The sequence below is a fragment of the Leptonychotes weddellii genome, unplaced genomic scaffold (assembly GCF_054177405.1).
Source record: "Leptonychotes weddellii isolate Sample4059 unplaced genomic scaffold, ASM5417740v2 HiC_scaffold_1040, whole genome shotgun sequence".
Taxonomy (NCBI): domain Eukaryota; kingdom Metazoa; phylum Chordata; class Mammalia; order Carnivora; family Phocidae; genus Leptonychotes; species Leptonychotes weddellii.
The window spans coordinates 1-14,390 of record NW_027680715.1 but is presented as its reverse complement, the minus strand read 5'-3'; the positions used below and the strand labels follow the sequence as shown (position 1 = coordinate 14,390).

The window sequence follows — 14,390 nt, the reverse complement described above, 5'->3', positions numbered from 1 at the left end:
CAGGGAGTCTGCTTCTCCCTCTGACCCTCCTCCCTCTCATGCTCTCTGTCTCTCATTCTCTCTCTCGCAAATAAATAAAATCTTAAAAAGAAAATAAATAAAAATAAAGGGTAAGTGTTGTTTTTAAGCTGACGCCAAAGTCTGTTAATTCCAAAGGTGACTGGCGGGAAGGTGGTGTGATTAGTAATAGTAACAAGCTGTGGAACGTAGGAGGAAAGGAGGGTCTTGGACGGAGAGGATTATGAATCGGCCTGTGGCTCCAGGTGAAAAATGTTTTTTTGTTTTTTTTTTCAAAAACAACAGCAATAATAATGTGAATTTTTTTTTCTTCAAGTCTTTCTGTTCAGATAGAGAATTAGAGAGGTTTCTCTCTTCTCCTTCTCCAAGAGCCATATGGCTGGATAGCTTCTGGTGGATCTTTCATGAGAGGTACCAGGTAAATGCAAATCTGATCACTTCTCTCCCTTGCTCAAGTTATTTTTCTGTGGAACAAACCCTAACCTCTTTAATGTGGGCTGGAAGCCTCTCTGAATCTGTGGACCCCCCCACTGGAGCCCCATCTGCCTCCTCCCTCCCCCGCCTGGCCCATACATCTTGTGCTTCAGCCACTGCACAATGTTTTGTAGCCCCGGAGTGTCAGGAACTGGTCCCTGTCACGTGGCTGGTCAACCACAAGGCCGGGAGCAGAGTCAGGACCTCCCTGCCCAGAGTTTGGGCGCTTGCTTCAACAGTCTGCTCTACGCATAAATCTATTTTATAAATCTAAAAATTAGTGTACTATTTCATAAATAACATGAGGTTAAACATCTCAAGAATAATATTCCTAAACACGAGAGAAGTAGCTATTTCAGCATCTCAGCCGTTGCCTGTTAAAACCAGGGGCTCTAGTAACTCCTTCTGCACTTTTATTCCTGGTAGCCCAACAAGGAGATCCAGAATAAGCTGTTTGACCGGATAGCCCAAAACTACGCCTTTCTCTTGTTGAATGAATCCAAGTCCCACTATGAAGAGGCGCTCTTAAAAGTGAGCATCAAGCACCATTTGGAGGAAAAAAAATCACACTAGGTATCTCTTCACTTCAAATGCCAATAGAATGCCCTTAACGTTCTTTCTGTGAGGCAGTAAGTAGTAAGTTGTGCTATATCCATACACTGACTTGTAATGCAGCAGTCACAATAAATAAAGTAGATCTGTATATGGTATATTTTAAGTGAAAAGCAGAGCAATTTATAGAACTCTGTGTTTAAAAATGTGTATGTGTATGTATATATGTGTGCCTATGAATAGAAAAAAAAAATCTGGAAAAATACATACCGAACTCTTAGCAATGGTTATCTCTGGGGAATGAGGTTATAAGAGACTTCCTTTTCTATTTTATATATTTCTTTGGTATTTAAATAAGCATGTAATTTTAAAAGTATGAATATATATATAGTCACAAAGACCGATTTAACTACATAAATTATTTAAATTACCACAGTCAGACTTAAAAGGCAAAGGAGAAACCGCAGAAATCACGTGGCACATACATCACACAATGTAAAGAACTCTTACAAATTCGTGCGCCTGGCTGGCTCAGTCAGCGGCGCATTCGACTCTTGATATCGGGGATGTGAGTTCGAGCCCCACGTTGGGTGTGGAGATTACTTAAGTAAATACAAACTTTAAAAAAAAAAAAGAGAACTTATACAAATCAATAAGAAAAAAATGCAACAACCCATAGACCAATTGACAAAGTACATAAACCAGAAATTCACCAGGGAAGAAATACAGATGGGGAAAAAGTGTTCACCCTTAACAATAGTCAAACATACCAATTAAAACAATAATCATTTGGTACCCCTTTTTACCTGCTAGATTGCATGGATTAAAAAGAGTGATTCCCGGGGTTGTGAAGGATCTAGGGAAATGGCACTCTGACAGTCTGAGAAGTGACTTGATACATTTTTGCTACCAGGTGCTTACACTAGTTAAGTGTCCGTCTACCAAGTCAATTAGATTTTCCATGCCTCAGTTTCATCATCCATAAAATGGGGATAATACTGCCTCGCTCACTGAGTTGTCCTAAGGATTAAATGAGATGATGTTTGTAAGGCACTGACATATCCCCAGCACCTGAGAAGCCCCCAGTGCATCATAGCCACTATAGTTACTATCATGATTCCATCTTCTGGAGGTCATAATCGAATACTCAGGAAAAGCTGCTTTCCCTCATGCTTTACACAAATTTTTGACTGCCTGCTATGTGCCACAGAGTTAGGTTAGAAAATAAAAGTAATTATTCCACATAATTTGTAATGTAAAGTCTTAGAAACGAGACAACATCCATTGATGGGGGATGTAGAAGGAAATTTTGGTATGCCTACTCAGCCCAATATTATGAAGGTCATTCTTGGGGAAAAAAAATTCCCAAGAGTTGATAACAACCCGAGGAAGTGCTTATACTATATTGTTAAATGAATAAGGCTGGATATAAATGTATAATTTGCGATCAACCATAGTTAAGAAGGAACAACAGTACCACCTATGCATAGGGAAAAAAATAACAGTAGTAGTACTTCCTGTTATCTCTGGGAGGTAGCAAGATGGGCAGGTCAAATGTATCTTGTCCTCTGGGCTACTCTTTGGCTGGGTGGCAGAAGGGGCTGAGCCACCGACCACGAGCAGAGGAGCTGGGGGCGGGGGGTGGGGGAGGGAGGTTGGTGGTCAAGCATCTCATGAGGTTTGAGGTGTGGTTCTCAGATAGGGTAAGGAGTCCACCAAGATGTGGGCCAGCAGCAGATGGAAATTGCGCCCCCCCATGAATGGAAGGCAGTGCGATATCAGGCAGAGAGTTTTATCACAGATCCTTTCTGCAGTCAGGAGCTCTTTTCTGGGTGTGGAGATGTCCAGAATGTTGCCTGAGCTCTGCTCCCCCTCTCCCCCCCACCCCCAGAAGTTGCCAACGCTGCTGAGTAAAGCTGTGTACACCAGCTTCTGTTGCTGCTTCCCGCAATCCTGGTTCAACACGCACGAATTCAAATCGAGCATCTGTAACACGATGAGCCTGTGGATTTCAGGTAAGAGGGGGCTGCTTCGTCCTGGGGAAAGTGATTCTGGAAACACTTTTCTGCCTGAGCCTAGGTGTGTGGTTTGCCATCACATCCTTCACTGAGGCATTTGTCCTTTTTTCTTGCTGACATCAAAGAAGGGAAGGTGTGCGGTTGGAGCCTCCAGGAGTACTGATTACCCTGCTTCCACAAAACAAAAACAGTTCTGAGACATTCCTAGCCCCCTCTTTGTGTCCAGTGATCTGCAGGAAGCAGGTTTCAGCAGAGGTTAGTTGGCCATGTGCTGTGGACTGATGGACCTAGAGGCTCAGGAGCCCAAAAGCAGATGCTGGTTGGATGATTCCACCCTTCTACTCCCCAGTGACCCCATGTGGCCTAACCGTGGTCCCCTTGTCCCCTTGTCCTTGCCACACACTGTGCCAGGCTGATGTTTGCTTTTAACTACTTTTCACTCCTGTTCCCTACTCCCCTCTTCTCGACCTAGCTATTTTCTAAGGTTATTAACATCTACTACCTATTGAGAGGTTCCTGTGTACTAAGTACTGTGCTAAGTAAGCACTTCTTTACATTTCCTACTGTCTTGGGGGTCTCCAAGTTCATCCTGCATTAGGATATTTGCTGGGAGAACTCACAGTCTCAGCATGTAGTTATATTCACGGCTAAGATTACAGCAGTGTAGTGAGGATACCCAGCCAGGGAATACTCTTAGTGGAAAAGACAGAGTCTGGAGGAACTCATGTGCAGGCTTCCTTCTGCTCTCTCCCTTCCATGAGGACTTGGGCAGAGCACTCTCATCCCTCTGCAGCAAAGATGTAGCAACACGTGTGATGTTTCTGCCCGGGGAAGCCTACTAGAGACACAGCACCCAAGGTTTATATTGGGGGCCGGTCACGTAGACACCTCTGTCTATCATATACCAAAATTCCAGGAAAGCAGGTGTTCAGCCGAAGCCACATCGTTTTACAGATAGTCTAGGCCCAGTGAGCCATTCTAATCAGTTAGGGAAAAATTTCCTCCCAGCTATATTGTTATAATTGACATATAACATTGTGTAAGTCTAAGATGCACAAAGTGATGATTCGATGCATGTACATATTGGGGAATGTTAACCATAATAAGGTTAGTTAGCACATCCTTCACACATAATTACCATTTTGTTGTTATGGTGAGAAGACTTAAGGTCTACTCTCAATAAGCTTTGCTTATTTTCAAGATTGCTTTGGCTTTCAGGGTCTTTTGTGGATCCACACAAATTTTAAGATGGTTTTCTCTACTTCTGTGAAAAATACCATTGGAATTTTTCCTTTTTTTTTTTGAATTTTGATAGAGATTGCATTGAATCTATAGATGGCTTTGGGTAATATGGATATTTTCACAATATTAATTCTTTTGATCCATTACACAGCATATCTTTCCATTGGTTTGTGTCTTCCTCAATTTCTTTCATCAGTGTCTTATAGTTTTCAATGTATAGATTTTCCACTTCCTTGGTTAAATTTATTCCCAAGTATTTTATTGTTTTCAATGTTATTGTGAGTGGGTTGTGTTCTTTATTTTTTTTCATATAGCTCTTTGTCAGTGTATAGAAACCCAACCGACTTTCATATGTTGATTTTGTATCCTGACAATTTACTGATATTGTTTATTAATTCTAACAGTTTTTTTGGTGGACTCTAGGTTTTTCTGTATACAAGATCATGTCATCAGCAAACGGAGACAAATTTACTTCTTCCATTCTGATTTGGATGCCATTTTTTTCTTTCTCTTTTTCCTTTCTCTCCCCCTCTCTCTTATTTATTTATTTTTTTTATGTCTAATTATTCTGGGTGGTGAGAGTGGTTAGAGTGGATATTCTTGTCTCATTCCCGGTCTTAGAAGAAAAACTTTTTTCATCATTGAGTATGATATTAGCTGTGGGCTTGTTATATGTGGCCCTTATTACATTGAAGTGTGTTCCCTTTGTACTCACTTTGTTGAGAGTTTTTACCATGAAAGGATGTTGAATTGTGTCAGGTGCTTTTCCTACATCTACTGAGATGAGCATGTGATTTTTATCTTTCCTTTTATTAATATGGTGTATCACATTGATTTGTGGATGTTTATCCATCTTTGCATCCCAGGGATCCATCCCACTTGATCATGGTGGGCGATCCTCCTAATGTGCTCTTGAATTCAGTTCGCTAGTATTTTCCTGAGAATTTTTATGTCTGTATTCACAGGAGATATTGGCCTGTAGTTCTCTTTTCTTGTAGTGCCCTTATCTGGCTTTGGTATCAAGGTAAAGCTGGCCTCATGAGTTTGGAAGTGTTCCCTCCTCTTCAATGTTTTGAAAGAGTTTGAGAAAGATTGGAGTTCATTCTTTAAATATTTGGTAGAATTTGCCTGTGAAGCCATCTGGTCCTGAGCTATTCTTTGTTTGGGAGGTTTTTGATCACTGATTCAACCCCCTAACTCATTATTGGTCTGTTCAGATTTTATATGTCTTCATGATTCGGTCTTGATAGTTTGTACACTTCCAGGAACGTATCCACTTCTTCTAGGTATTAGGGAAAGCGGTATCAGTGTAAGGAAATGTTTACCAGCCAACTTGCAGATGCTGGCCAAAGGCCAACCTCGCAAGCAAGATTTTCCAAGGATAGCAGCCTGGGCCTGCTAAGTCTTTTTGGCACACCCATTTAATCCTCTTAACATATGCAGAATCAAAGAGGTCCAGCAGGAAACAAATGGGAGAGCAGGCATTCAGATCCAGGCTGTCCCACTGCAAAATTAGGTCTTTGACCACTATGCCATCCTGCCTCTCATTCTCTGACACTTTTCTTTCTGTTCCTCCTTCCTATTCCCCTTTTTGTCCAAGGCTGAACCTCCTTCCCTAAACTTCCTGTCCACTTACTTTGTCCAATGGAGACAACATCTTTGCATAAGAGTTCAAAATTTCTCAAGTAATCCTTGGTCTTTTCCTTTCTAAACCAAAGAACTGAGGGAGACCATGGAGTCCTTCTAACGTCTGAGGATTCAGGTTCCAAGAAGCCAAGACTCTGAAACGCATGGTTTGCTTTACAAGGAAAGCATTAGCCCCATTAACATCACCATCAAATATTTAGGGAGAGCCAGTTTCTGGTTCTAAGTGTGATAACATGTTGAGCAAATACTTACTAAGCTCCTATTTATCACGTGCTGGGTCCAGTGCTAAGCCCCCGAGGTGCAAAAGTGAGTATGATCCAGGTTCTGCGCTCAGGGAGCTCACAGTTCAGCGACAGCAAAGGAGATAAGCAGGAAAAGGAATGATTACAATGCCTTCATATCTGTACAGCACAGGGTCAGGTGCCCTGGTGTGATCCAGTCGTCAGACCCATGCTGTTGGGGGGCAGGGCGAACCTCACCGTCTCTTCTGCAGAGGAAGGCACCAAAGCCTCCCACAGGGGAAGTGGCTCCGTCAAGGCCACAGGGCCACCGTAGGGTGAGGCGAATGCTAGAAGCTCCCCCCGCCCCAGGACCAGCAGGGGGGGCAGGGGGCGGGGCTCTGTCTTCTGTTTTCTGCCTCCTTTCTCTTTTATGGAAGTTTTCATGATCACTCTTCACTCTCTGTTAGGTATCTACCCTTGCCTACAGAGCTATAACAGCTGGGACTATTCAGAACTGGATCCAGAGAGATTCCGCAGAGAAAAATTAATTTTGCAAAGAAGACTGTTAAAGAGTAAGCTACCCCTTGTGCACTTGGCCCCCCTGCGCCCCTGCCACACCCAGCCGCCATCCAGCTGGGACAGGGCAGAGCCTTGGTATTGAAGTACTCAGGCCAGGTTCCCTCTCACGCTCCCCCACACTAGCCACCAAAATGACTGAAATGCTGTTGCTTAGAAATTATAGTTAAGAGTCAGCACAACATAATTGCTGGGATGTAGGGGTGGAACCTGATATTATACCCATGGACGCCAGAGACTAGGTATCTGCTCTGGGCCAGGCTCCATGCTGGCCTCTTCATCCTTTTATTTAATCCTCACAACAACCAGCTCAAAGACACACTAAATCCATTTCACAGATAAGGAGAGTAGAGTTCAGAGAAGCAAGTTGCCCAAGGCCTACTTTCTTATTGCGGCAACAGACACGTAAAGGGCTCTGTGCACCAGGCAGCCACGCTCCCGTGGATTAGGTGCGGTGTTGGGGCATACAGGCTGAGGGGGCATGGCGGGAGGTCCTCAGTCCAGCCCTGAGAGGGTCAGTAAGTGGCACGTAAGCTGAGATTTGAAGGATGTGTATTTTAGGCAAGTGAAGGGAAGAATTACTGTTCCAGGTGGAGGGAACAGAGTGTGATAAGACCCAGAGGCATTCCTCATGGCAGCCGGGAGAGGACTGTAATGGGTAACCAGCCCGTGGGTGACCAAGCCCGGATCAAACTCAGGACTGCAAAGCCAGAGAGACACAATGCTGGGTTAGGCGGATGTTTCCTCCAGGGGGTGATGTCTACCCTTTTCATGGGGGCACCCCAGGGATGCAGCGAAGCCCCATCTTTAATAGGTCAATAGGACCCAGGAGGCAGACAACATTCACTAATGAAGTCCTTTAACAACCCAGGACCCTTTGGAAGTGGAAGACAGGAGTGAGAAAATTATTTTTTTCTTAAATGTGCTGAAAACAGCCCGTGCTGTGAAGAATGAGTCTGAGCACAAAGCTCTACCCTGGTTAGCAATAAAAATAATGCTATTGCACACTGACTCCCATTCTTTGCACCAGCCACAGTTTGGGTTCTTTTGTGTCCTCCCCACCCAAACCTTATGAGCGAGGCTGTTACCCTGATCTTATAGCAGGATAAGGTGCAGAGAGGTTCCTGTGCCCAGGGTTTCCCGGCACAGTTGGGGGCCAGGATTTTGCTCAGACGGGCTAATCAACCTACTCTTGTTAGCTGGTGGCCTCTCTGGCCAGTGACAGGGGTCTCCCCCCTCAGTCTACCTCCCTTAGGGAAAGTGAGGCCACTCAGCAGGATGGGGGGGGCCTCCCGAGAGGCGGTACGGTCCACACCATGGTGAGCTTACTGACCCTGGAGGGGCGCTGGCAGAGCCTCCCACATGCTGCCTAGAACGAGCAGCGTCAGCATCTCTGGATGGGCTGACCACCCCCTGATCTATGAGCGCCGTCCAGTTTGCAAAGCACTGGCCCAGGGCACAGGGAAGGCAGTCCTCAGAGAAGAGCATGATTGTACTTATTGGGTGGATATGCTCATAGCAATACTTCCTCAGAGCCAGGCACTTTCATTGCTGCTTTTCTAAGCATTTACGTTCACTGACCCACTCAATACGTTTGCTTTCCCAGCGATCACCATGTACACACAGACGTTTCAAAGGGAAAAAATCTAGAACGTGTAAACTGTCTTCAACTTTAATGACACTCCCTGAGGCTGATAGATTATTACTTTAAGTGTTTAATCCAACATTTATTCATTTTGATGTTTCAGGGTTTTGAGTTTTTTGTTTTTCTTTTGAAGCCAGTACTTTTTTTTTTCATATGGGTTGAGTGCTTGCCCTGTATACTGTCCTCTGCATACATTATTTACTTTAATTGGTTCAGGAGCCCCGCAAGGTAGTTTAGTATTCAAACCTTTAACAGGATCAGAGAGGTTAGGTGACCTGCCCAAGGTCACTCAGCAGAGAGAATGACAGAGGGGCTCTGGTTTGCCTGAGGTCCATTGTCCTACTATTGCTGTTGCCTCCAGGGAGGGGGCTGTGTCAGAACTCCTGGTCTGCAGCGTCACCTCCGGACAAGAAGGGACTGAAGCCCATTTTTCTCTTCCCTAGAAAGAGAGTTTTCTTTGTTCACTTCTAAGAGATGTATCTCCCAGGGGCCTCGCCAGAACAAGAAAGTTCTCTGCCCTAAGGTGAGTAGAGGGGCACAGACCCAGACCCCCTTGCATCCCCAGAAGCTTCAATGACTTCTAGTTGGTTCCACATCTCTGCACTCCCTGTCCATCATCTTGGGAGGGGTCCTGGTGGTCCTCTAGATCTGTGGGCATGAGCAGAGCACCAAAGGGTCACCACAGAAATGCAGTGATTGGGGGGTAGAGGAGATGGAAACAGTTTCTCAGTGTAGGCTCAGCTCCAAAGTGTTTTCATAGCTTTTCCTCCCTATCACTTCATCATAAACCCACACCTGGCTGTCATATCTGAAGCAGGAATGATGTTAGGGTTCAAAGCCACCGGCTTTCTTGTGAAAGAATTCTTGAGACGTCTTTGGTGCAAAAAGGCACAGGGACAGGGCCCGTGGGCAGAAAGAGGAGGGGTCATGAGGAGTGGCCCATGATATACTTTCAAGTTGGGAGGGTTAGGGATAGCATAAGTCTCTAAAGAATTTTGGAAGCAAGGTTTCCAGGACCTTGAGAGGGCAAGCTATTGTTAGGAAAAGGTCATTTTACTGTCTAGTAAAACCTTAGTCACGAGGCCCTTCAGAGGTGTATCAGTGGGTGTTATGCTTGAGGGGATGATTGCCAACATGTATCTTGGAGGAGTAGAGATAAAGGAAGTTTCCAAAGAAATTTTTATATGTTAAAGTAAACTCATAGGATCCTGGGGGTCGGGCTAAGATTGCCTTTTGCCCTTCGCAAAGTATTAACATGGAGGAAGGTCAACTGCCTGCTTCAAGTCAGTGGGCTGTAGGTAGTCAGGAAATTTAATTTTTCTTCTGCCTTTGTTTCTCACATCACTCTCACACCAGCTTGCCCCTCTCTGCCTTGCCCTGTGATGTTCCTCCTAGGTAGCTCCAACACCACCCCACTTCACCTCTCCCCTCCCCTCCCTACAGTCCAGTTTGAGCCCCTTCACCAATGCAGTAGGGTGCTGGCTCCCTCAGGCTCCCCAGAACCCCTGCAATCTTTTCAAAATGCAGATCTAATTATGTTATAATGTCACGCCCGGGCCCCAGCCTACTCCCCTATCCCAAACACCCTTCCCCAGCCCAAATGAAAAATACCTCCCAAACTTCACCTTGGCCTCTGTACCTACCATCCCTCTGGTCCCAAGTAAGCTCCCTCCCCCCACTGCCACCCACATGGTCAGCATCTCCTCCCATTGGTAACATGAAACCTGCCAAACACTCACCAGCGAGGCATACTTTTTCCAGACAGCTGGAAAAAAAATAAATGCCTGGGAAAACCATGAATGAGGACTTCTGCTGCCCGTTTTTTATAAGTAATACGTCACTGGCACCCAGCCGAGGTCACTCGTTGACTACCACCTTTGACTATCTTTGTAGACTTGAGTAGTTGTGATGCAGACTTTATGGCCTGCAAAGCTGAAAACATTTACCCTCTGGCTCTTTGCAGAAGGAGCAGCATTCATCCTTCTGTCTCAGCTGAAGCCCTCAGGGTCTGCAGTCTCCACCCAGGTCCGCATTCTTGTTCTACCCACTCAGAGCCCTCTCCTTCCGAGCTAGGGAATTACTGGGTCATTCACTGATCATGGTTGTCTCTCCCACTAACCTTTAAGCTGTAGACCGCCGTCCTCATTTCTAATACCCTGTTTCGTCCTTATTAAGTAGCCTATGAGGCTTGATTCATTGTCAGACCAGCCTTTCCCCTTTGTTTGGTGCAGAGTTGGGGGTGTTTCCACCCTGAAACGTTCACCCAGTGTTTGGAATGGGTGAAAGTTGTGCCTTTCTTTTGTAAAGTGGGATAAAGTCTGCAGGAAGACCACTTTCAAGAAAACAGGATGTGAGGACACTTGGGGATCTGGAAATGGATGTTCTTCCAATTGACCATCCCAGTGTTCCTTGGAAAGTCTCTGTGGCCCCACAGAGGTTGAAGGTCTCTGGTTAAAACCCTGCTGTCTGTTCTGAAGAAAAGATTCATGGCATACCCCGTCCTCTTCAGTTTCAAAGGGGAAAAAAACACTTTACCGATATAAAAATCTAATGGAAACAGAAAGAAAAGGGAAATCCATGCATAGGTGAGGACAATAGTAAGCAGTAAAGGAGAATAAGACAAAGTTCAATCAAATCGGGTACTTATAACATCCAGCCTCTCACCGGCTGCCTGCGGTGGAGACAGCCCTGGCTGGAGTCCCCATAGAGAGGCCTGGGTGGAGCATCCTCCCTTCAGGCGAAGACTTCCAACTGACCATCCCCGTAAGGGCCGTAATAATAGGGCAAATGACTATTTATAGGGCACATGACGGGGGTCTGAAGTTAAATGTTGCTTGCCTACCTGCAGTTTGGAGAGCTGCATTTCTATGTTATCATGGCTTTCCGTCTTCAGGGAGCCTGGGTTAGATGTGCTCGCCTCCCCTCCGGATTCCGTTCCAGGGGCCCAGCCCAGCCTGGAGCCGGAGGCGATGCAAGGCAAAATGGATAGCTCTTGGCATCCAAACCAGGAGGGCCCGTTGTGACCTGGAGGTCAGCTAATGTCAACGAATCAGGCTCCCACGGTCACTCATCCAGCACGGGTCTCGCAAACCCGCCTTAGCCTGCCTGCAGATATGCGGGACACATCCCAGAAACCTCCGTGCACGCAGTACACTCTCCCGGGTTCAGACTGCAGCCGCGCGGCCTCCCACAAGCTCCTTAAGCTCCCCAGGACTTGCTTTCTACAGGTGTGAGATGAATACAGCTGCAGCAGGGCCTTCTCCCTGAGCTGCTGAAGACTGCAGCACACGCACCGGGGTGGCCGGGCTCCCTGTCACTCCACGGCCACACGTCCCAGCTGGGCCCTCCGCACGTCCGGTCTCCCCTCCCCCCAACCCTTATTTCACTTGGTCTCCCTTTCCAGAAGTCTCGCACCGCGAGCAGGCTTTCCCACTGGCCCTCCGCTAGAAGCAGCCAGCTGGAAAGCCCTCACCTCCCTACCCCGAGGCGATTGCCCCCATCTGTACCCTCACCGTCCGCCAGCCCCCTGTGCCTACGGAGAAAGGGCCCTGCCGCACTTGGGTCTGGACCTCGCCCCCTGCGGCGGGCACAACCCCCCCCCGGCCGTCTTGCATCATCTTCTGCTGTTGGGTTGTGCCATCGTGGAACAGTCCTGCTCTGGCACCTCAAAACTTTGCCTCTGCACCCCCATTTCCTGCCACCCTTCCCAAAGCCTCATCCGCACCCACGGATCCTGCCTTCAGTGCGGCCAAGCAGCTGCTCCTGCCTCCGGGGCCCCAACCCTAGTCTGCTCACACTCTAGTCCATGTCACGTGGTTGGCTGCTCCCACCTTCTTGAGAGGCTTTTTTCTCTTGGCTTTTATGTTGCCAGAGTTTTGCGAGTGCCTGCCTTCCGTCAGGCAGTCTGTCCTGGCCCCTTCCCCTCTACCTACATACTCTTCCTGAGTGGTCTCATCTGGTCCTCTTTTGTGGTTCTGGAATATAGGTGAGGTTTGGTGGGGTGAGGTTCGGAGCCGATGACCAAGAAAATTCTTGAGACGTCTTTGGTGCAAAATGGCGGTTTTATTAAAGCACAGGGACAGGACCCGTGGACAGGAAGAGCTCCTGCCCTGGGGGGTCTTGAGGAGTGGCTGGTTATATACTGGGGAGTTGGGGGAAGTGGGGAAGTAAGGAAAAGGGAGGTCTCAAAATTACTTTCATATGCTAAAGAGGACCTACAGGATAATGGAGGCCTTGCCATTGTCAAGTTAAGGATGTTTATACCTCTTAGCAAGGCATTAACATTAAGATAGTTGGGAGCGTCCTGGAAGAATGTTACACCTGTCCCACCCAGGAGTGGAGGTTGGGGGGAGGTTGCAGGGTGTCACCTTGTGCTTTGTCTTCATCGAGCCTTCTGCTCCCTCATCACTCTGACTTTAAATGCCACCCATATGCCAGTAACGCCCAGATCGCCCTCCCCACCCTCGTGTATCCAACTGCCCCCTGGGCCTCACCAGGGGGCTATCTCAATGATGACGTTTTGGAATATTGGTGAGGTTCGGTGGGGTGGGGTGCGGAGCCTCCGGCCAAGAAAGAATTCTTGAGACGTCTTTGGTACAAAAAGGTGGTTTTATTAAAGCACGGGGACAGGACCCGGGGGCAGAAAGAGCTGCTCCGGGGTTATGAGGAGCAATTGGTTATATACTATGGGGTTGGGGGAGGTAAGGATTAAGGGAGGTTTTCAAAAGAACTTTCATATGCTAACAAGGACCTACCAGATACTGGAGGCTTTGCCATTGTCAAATTAAGGTTGTTTTCCCCTCCAGCAAGGCATTAACCTTTAGATAGTTGGCAGTTTCCTGGAGGAATGTCACACATGTCCCGCCCAGGAGTTGGGGGCGTTGGTTTGCAGGGTGTCAGCTTGTGCTTTGTCGTCGGCTAGCCTTCTTCCTGATCATTGGCATGGCTAGGGGGGAGGAGGTTGCTGATTTCCAGCAACCAGTGTGAGGGCTGCGGCCTCCGCCTGGGCTCCTCCCTTTTACCCTTGGCCCCAGCCCAGAGTGACCTTGTCACACACGTACACCAGATGAGACTCTTCTCCGCTTAAAACCTCCGGCGGCTTCTCCAGTGCACTTGGTAGCCAGTCCAGCCTCCTTAGCCTGCCACGGACTGCCCTGCAGAATTCGGCTGCCACCTCTCTGCCCAGACTCCTCGCATCCTTTCACTCCCTCGGAGTGACCTCATCCCAGTGAAGCCGGTCCTGACCGCCCAGCTACTCTCTCATCACGGGGCTGCTTTAATGCTCTGCATGGTGCTTCTCAGGGGCTGCTCTCTTCCCCGGGGACTTAGGATTGTTCACTGTCTGGCTCCCTCTAGTAGAATGTCAACTCCAAGAGGCCAGGGCCCCTTTTCTCACTCTTCTCTCTCCAACTCCTAGGAACAGGGCCCTCTGTGTGACGTCTTGGTCCCGCGCTTAGCAAATAATGGTGCTCTCTCTGCAAGTGTCCGTCCCCAAGAAGTAGAGACAATCGGGCCTTGTAGACGGATAGTGGTCCCTCGGAGGCCAAGATCACATTATTTAATGTTTCTGCACTGCCTGTCACTGTGTAAAACAAAATGTATTTTCTTTGTACCGAAATACATAAAATCTCCTGACAGTTATTTCAGAAACCCAGCTAAAGATTCCATTTTCTGCCCCAGAAATAGAAATAATCAAATGCTTTCCAACAGTGAAAGCAGCTGAAGTCTTACTGGGTGAACCAGGATGGACTGGTGGAATTCCATAGTGAGGACAGAGCCTCTCCCTTGTTTTTAGCAGACACACTTTCCCATTTGCTCACAGAAATAGCTGTCTGTGTTCAAAATATGTTTTTCAATGGCAACAATCTGTCTAAGAGTCCGCAGTTAAGTGGCTTTAAGTCTGTGGTCTGCCCTTCTCTTCCCTAGTGTTAGGGGTTTGCCCCAGTGGGAATGAAAAAGCATCTATCGGGATATCTGCTTCTGCTTTGAGGCTCAGCT

General features: G+C 47.2%; 1 non-coding gene across 1 annotated transcript; it reads left to right on the top strand.

Annotated features, from left to right (window-relative positions):
• Positions 1 to 310: 310 nt before the first annotated feature.
• On the top strand, positions 311 to 14,384 carry LOC102744575 (uncharacterized). Its single transcript, XR_014141558.1, has 5 exons — positions 311 to 436; positions 919 to 1,065; positions 2,936 to 3,059; positions 6,640 to 6,744; positions 8,837 to 14,384. It is a non-coding gene; the product is annotated as an uncharacterized LOC102744575 (transcript).
• Positions 14,385 to 14,390: the final 6 nt, after the last annotated feature.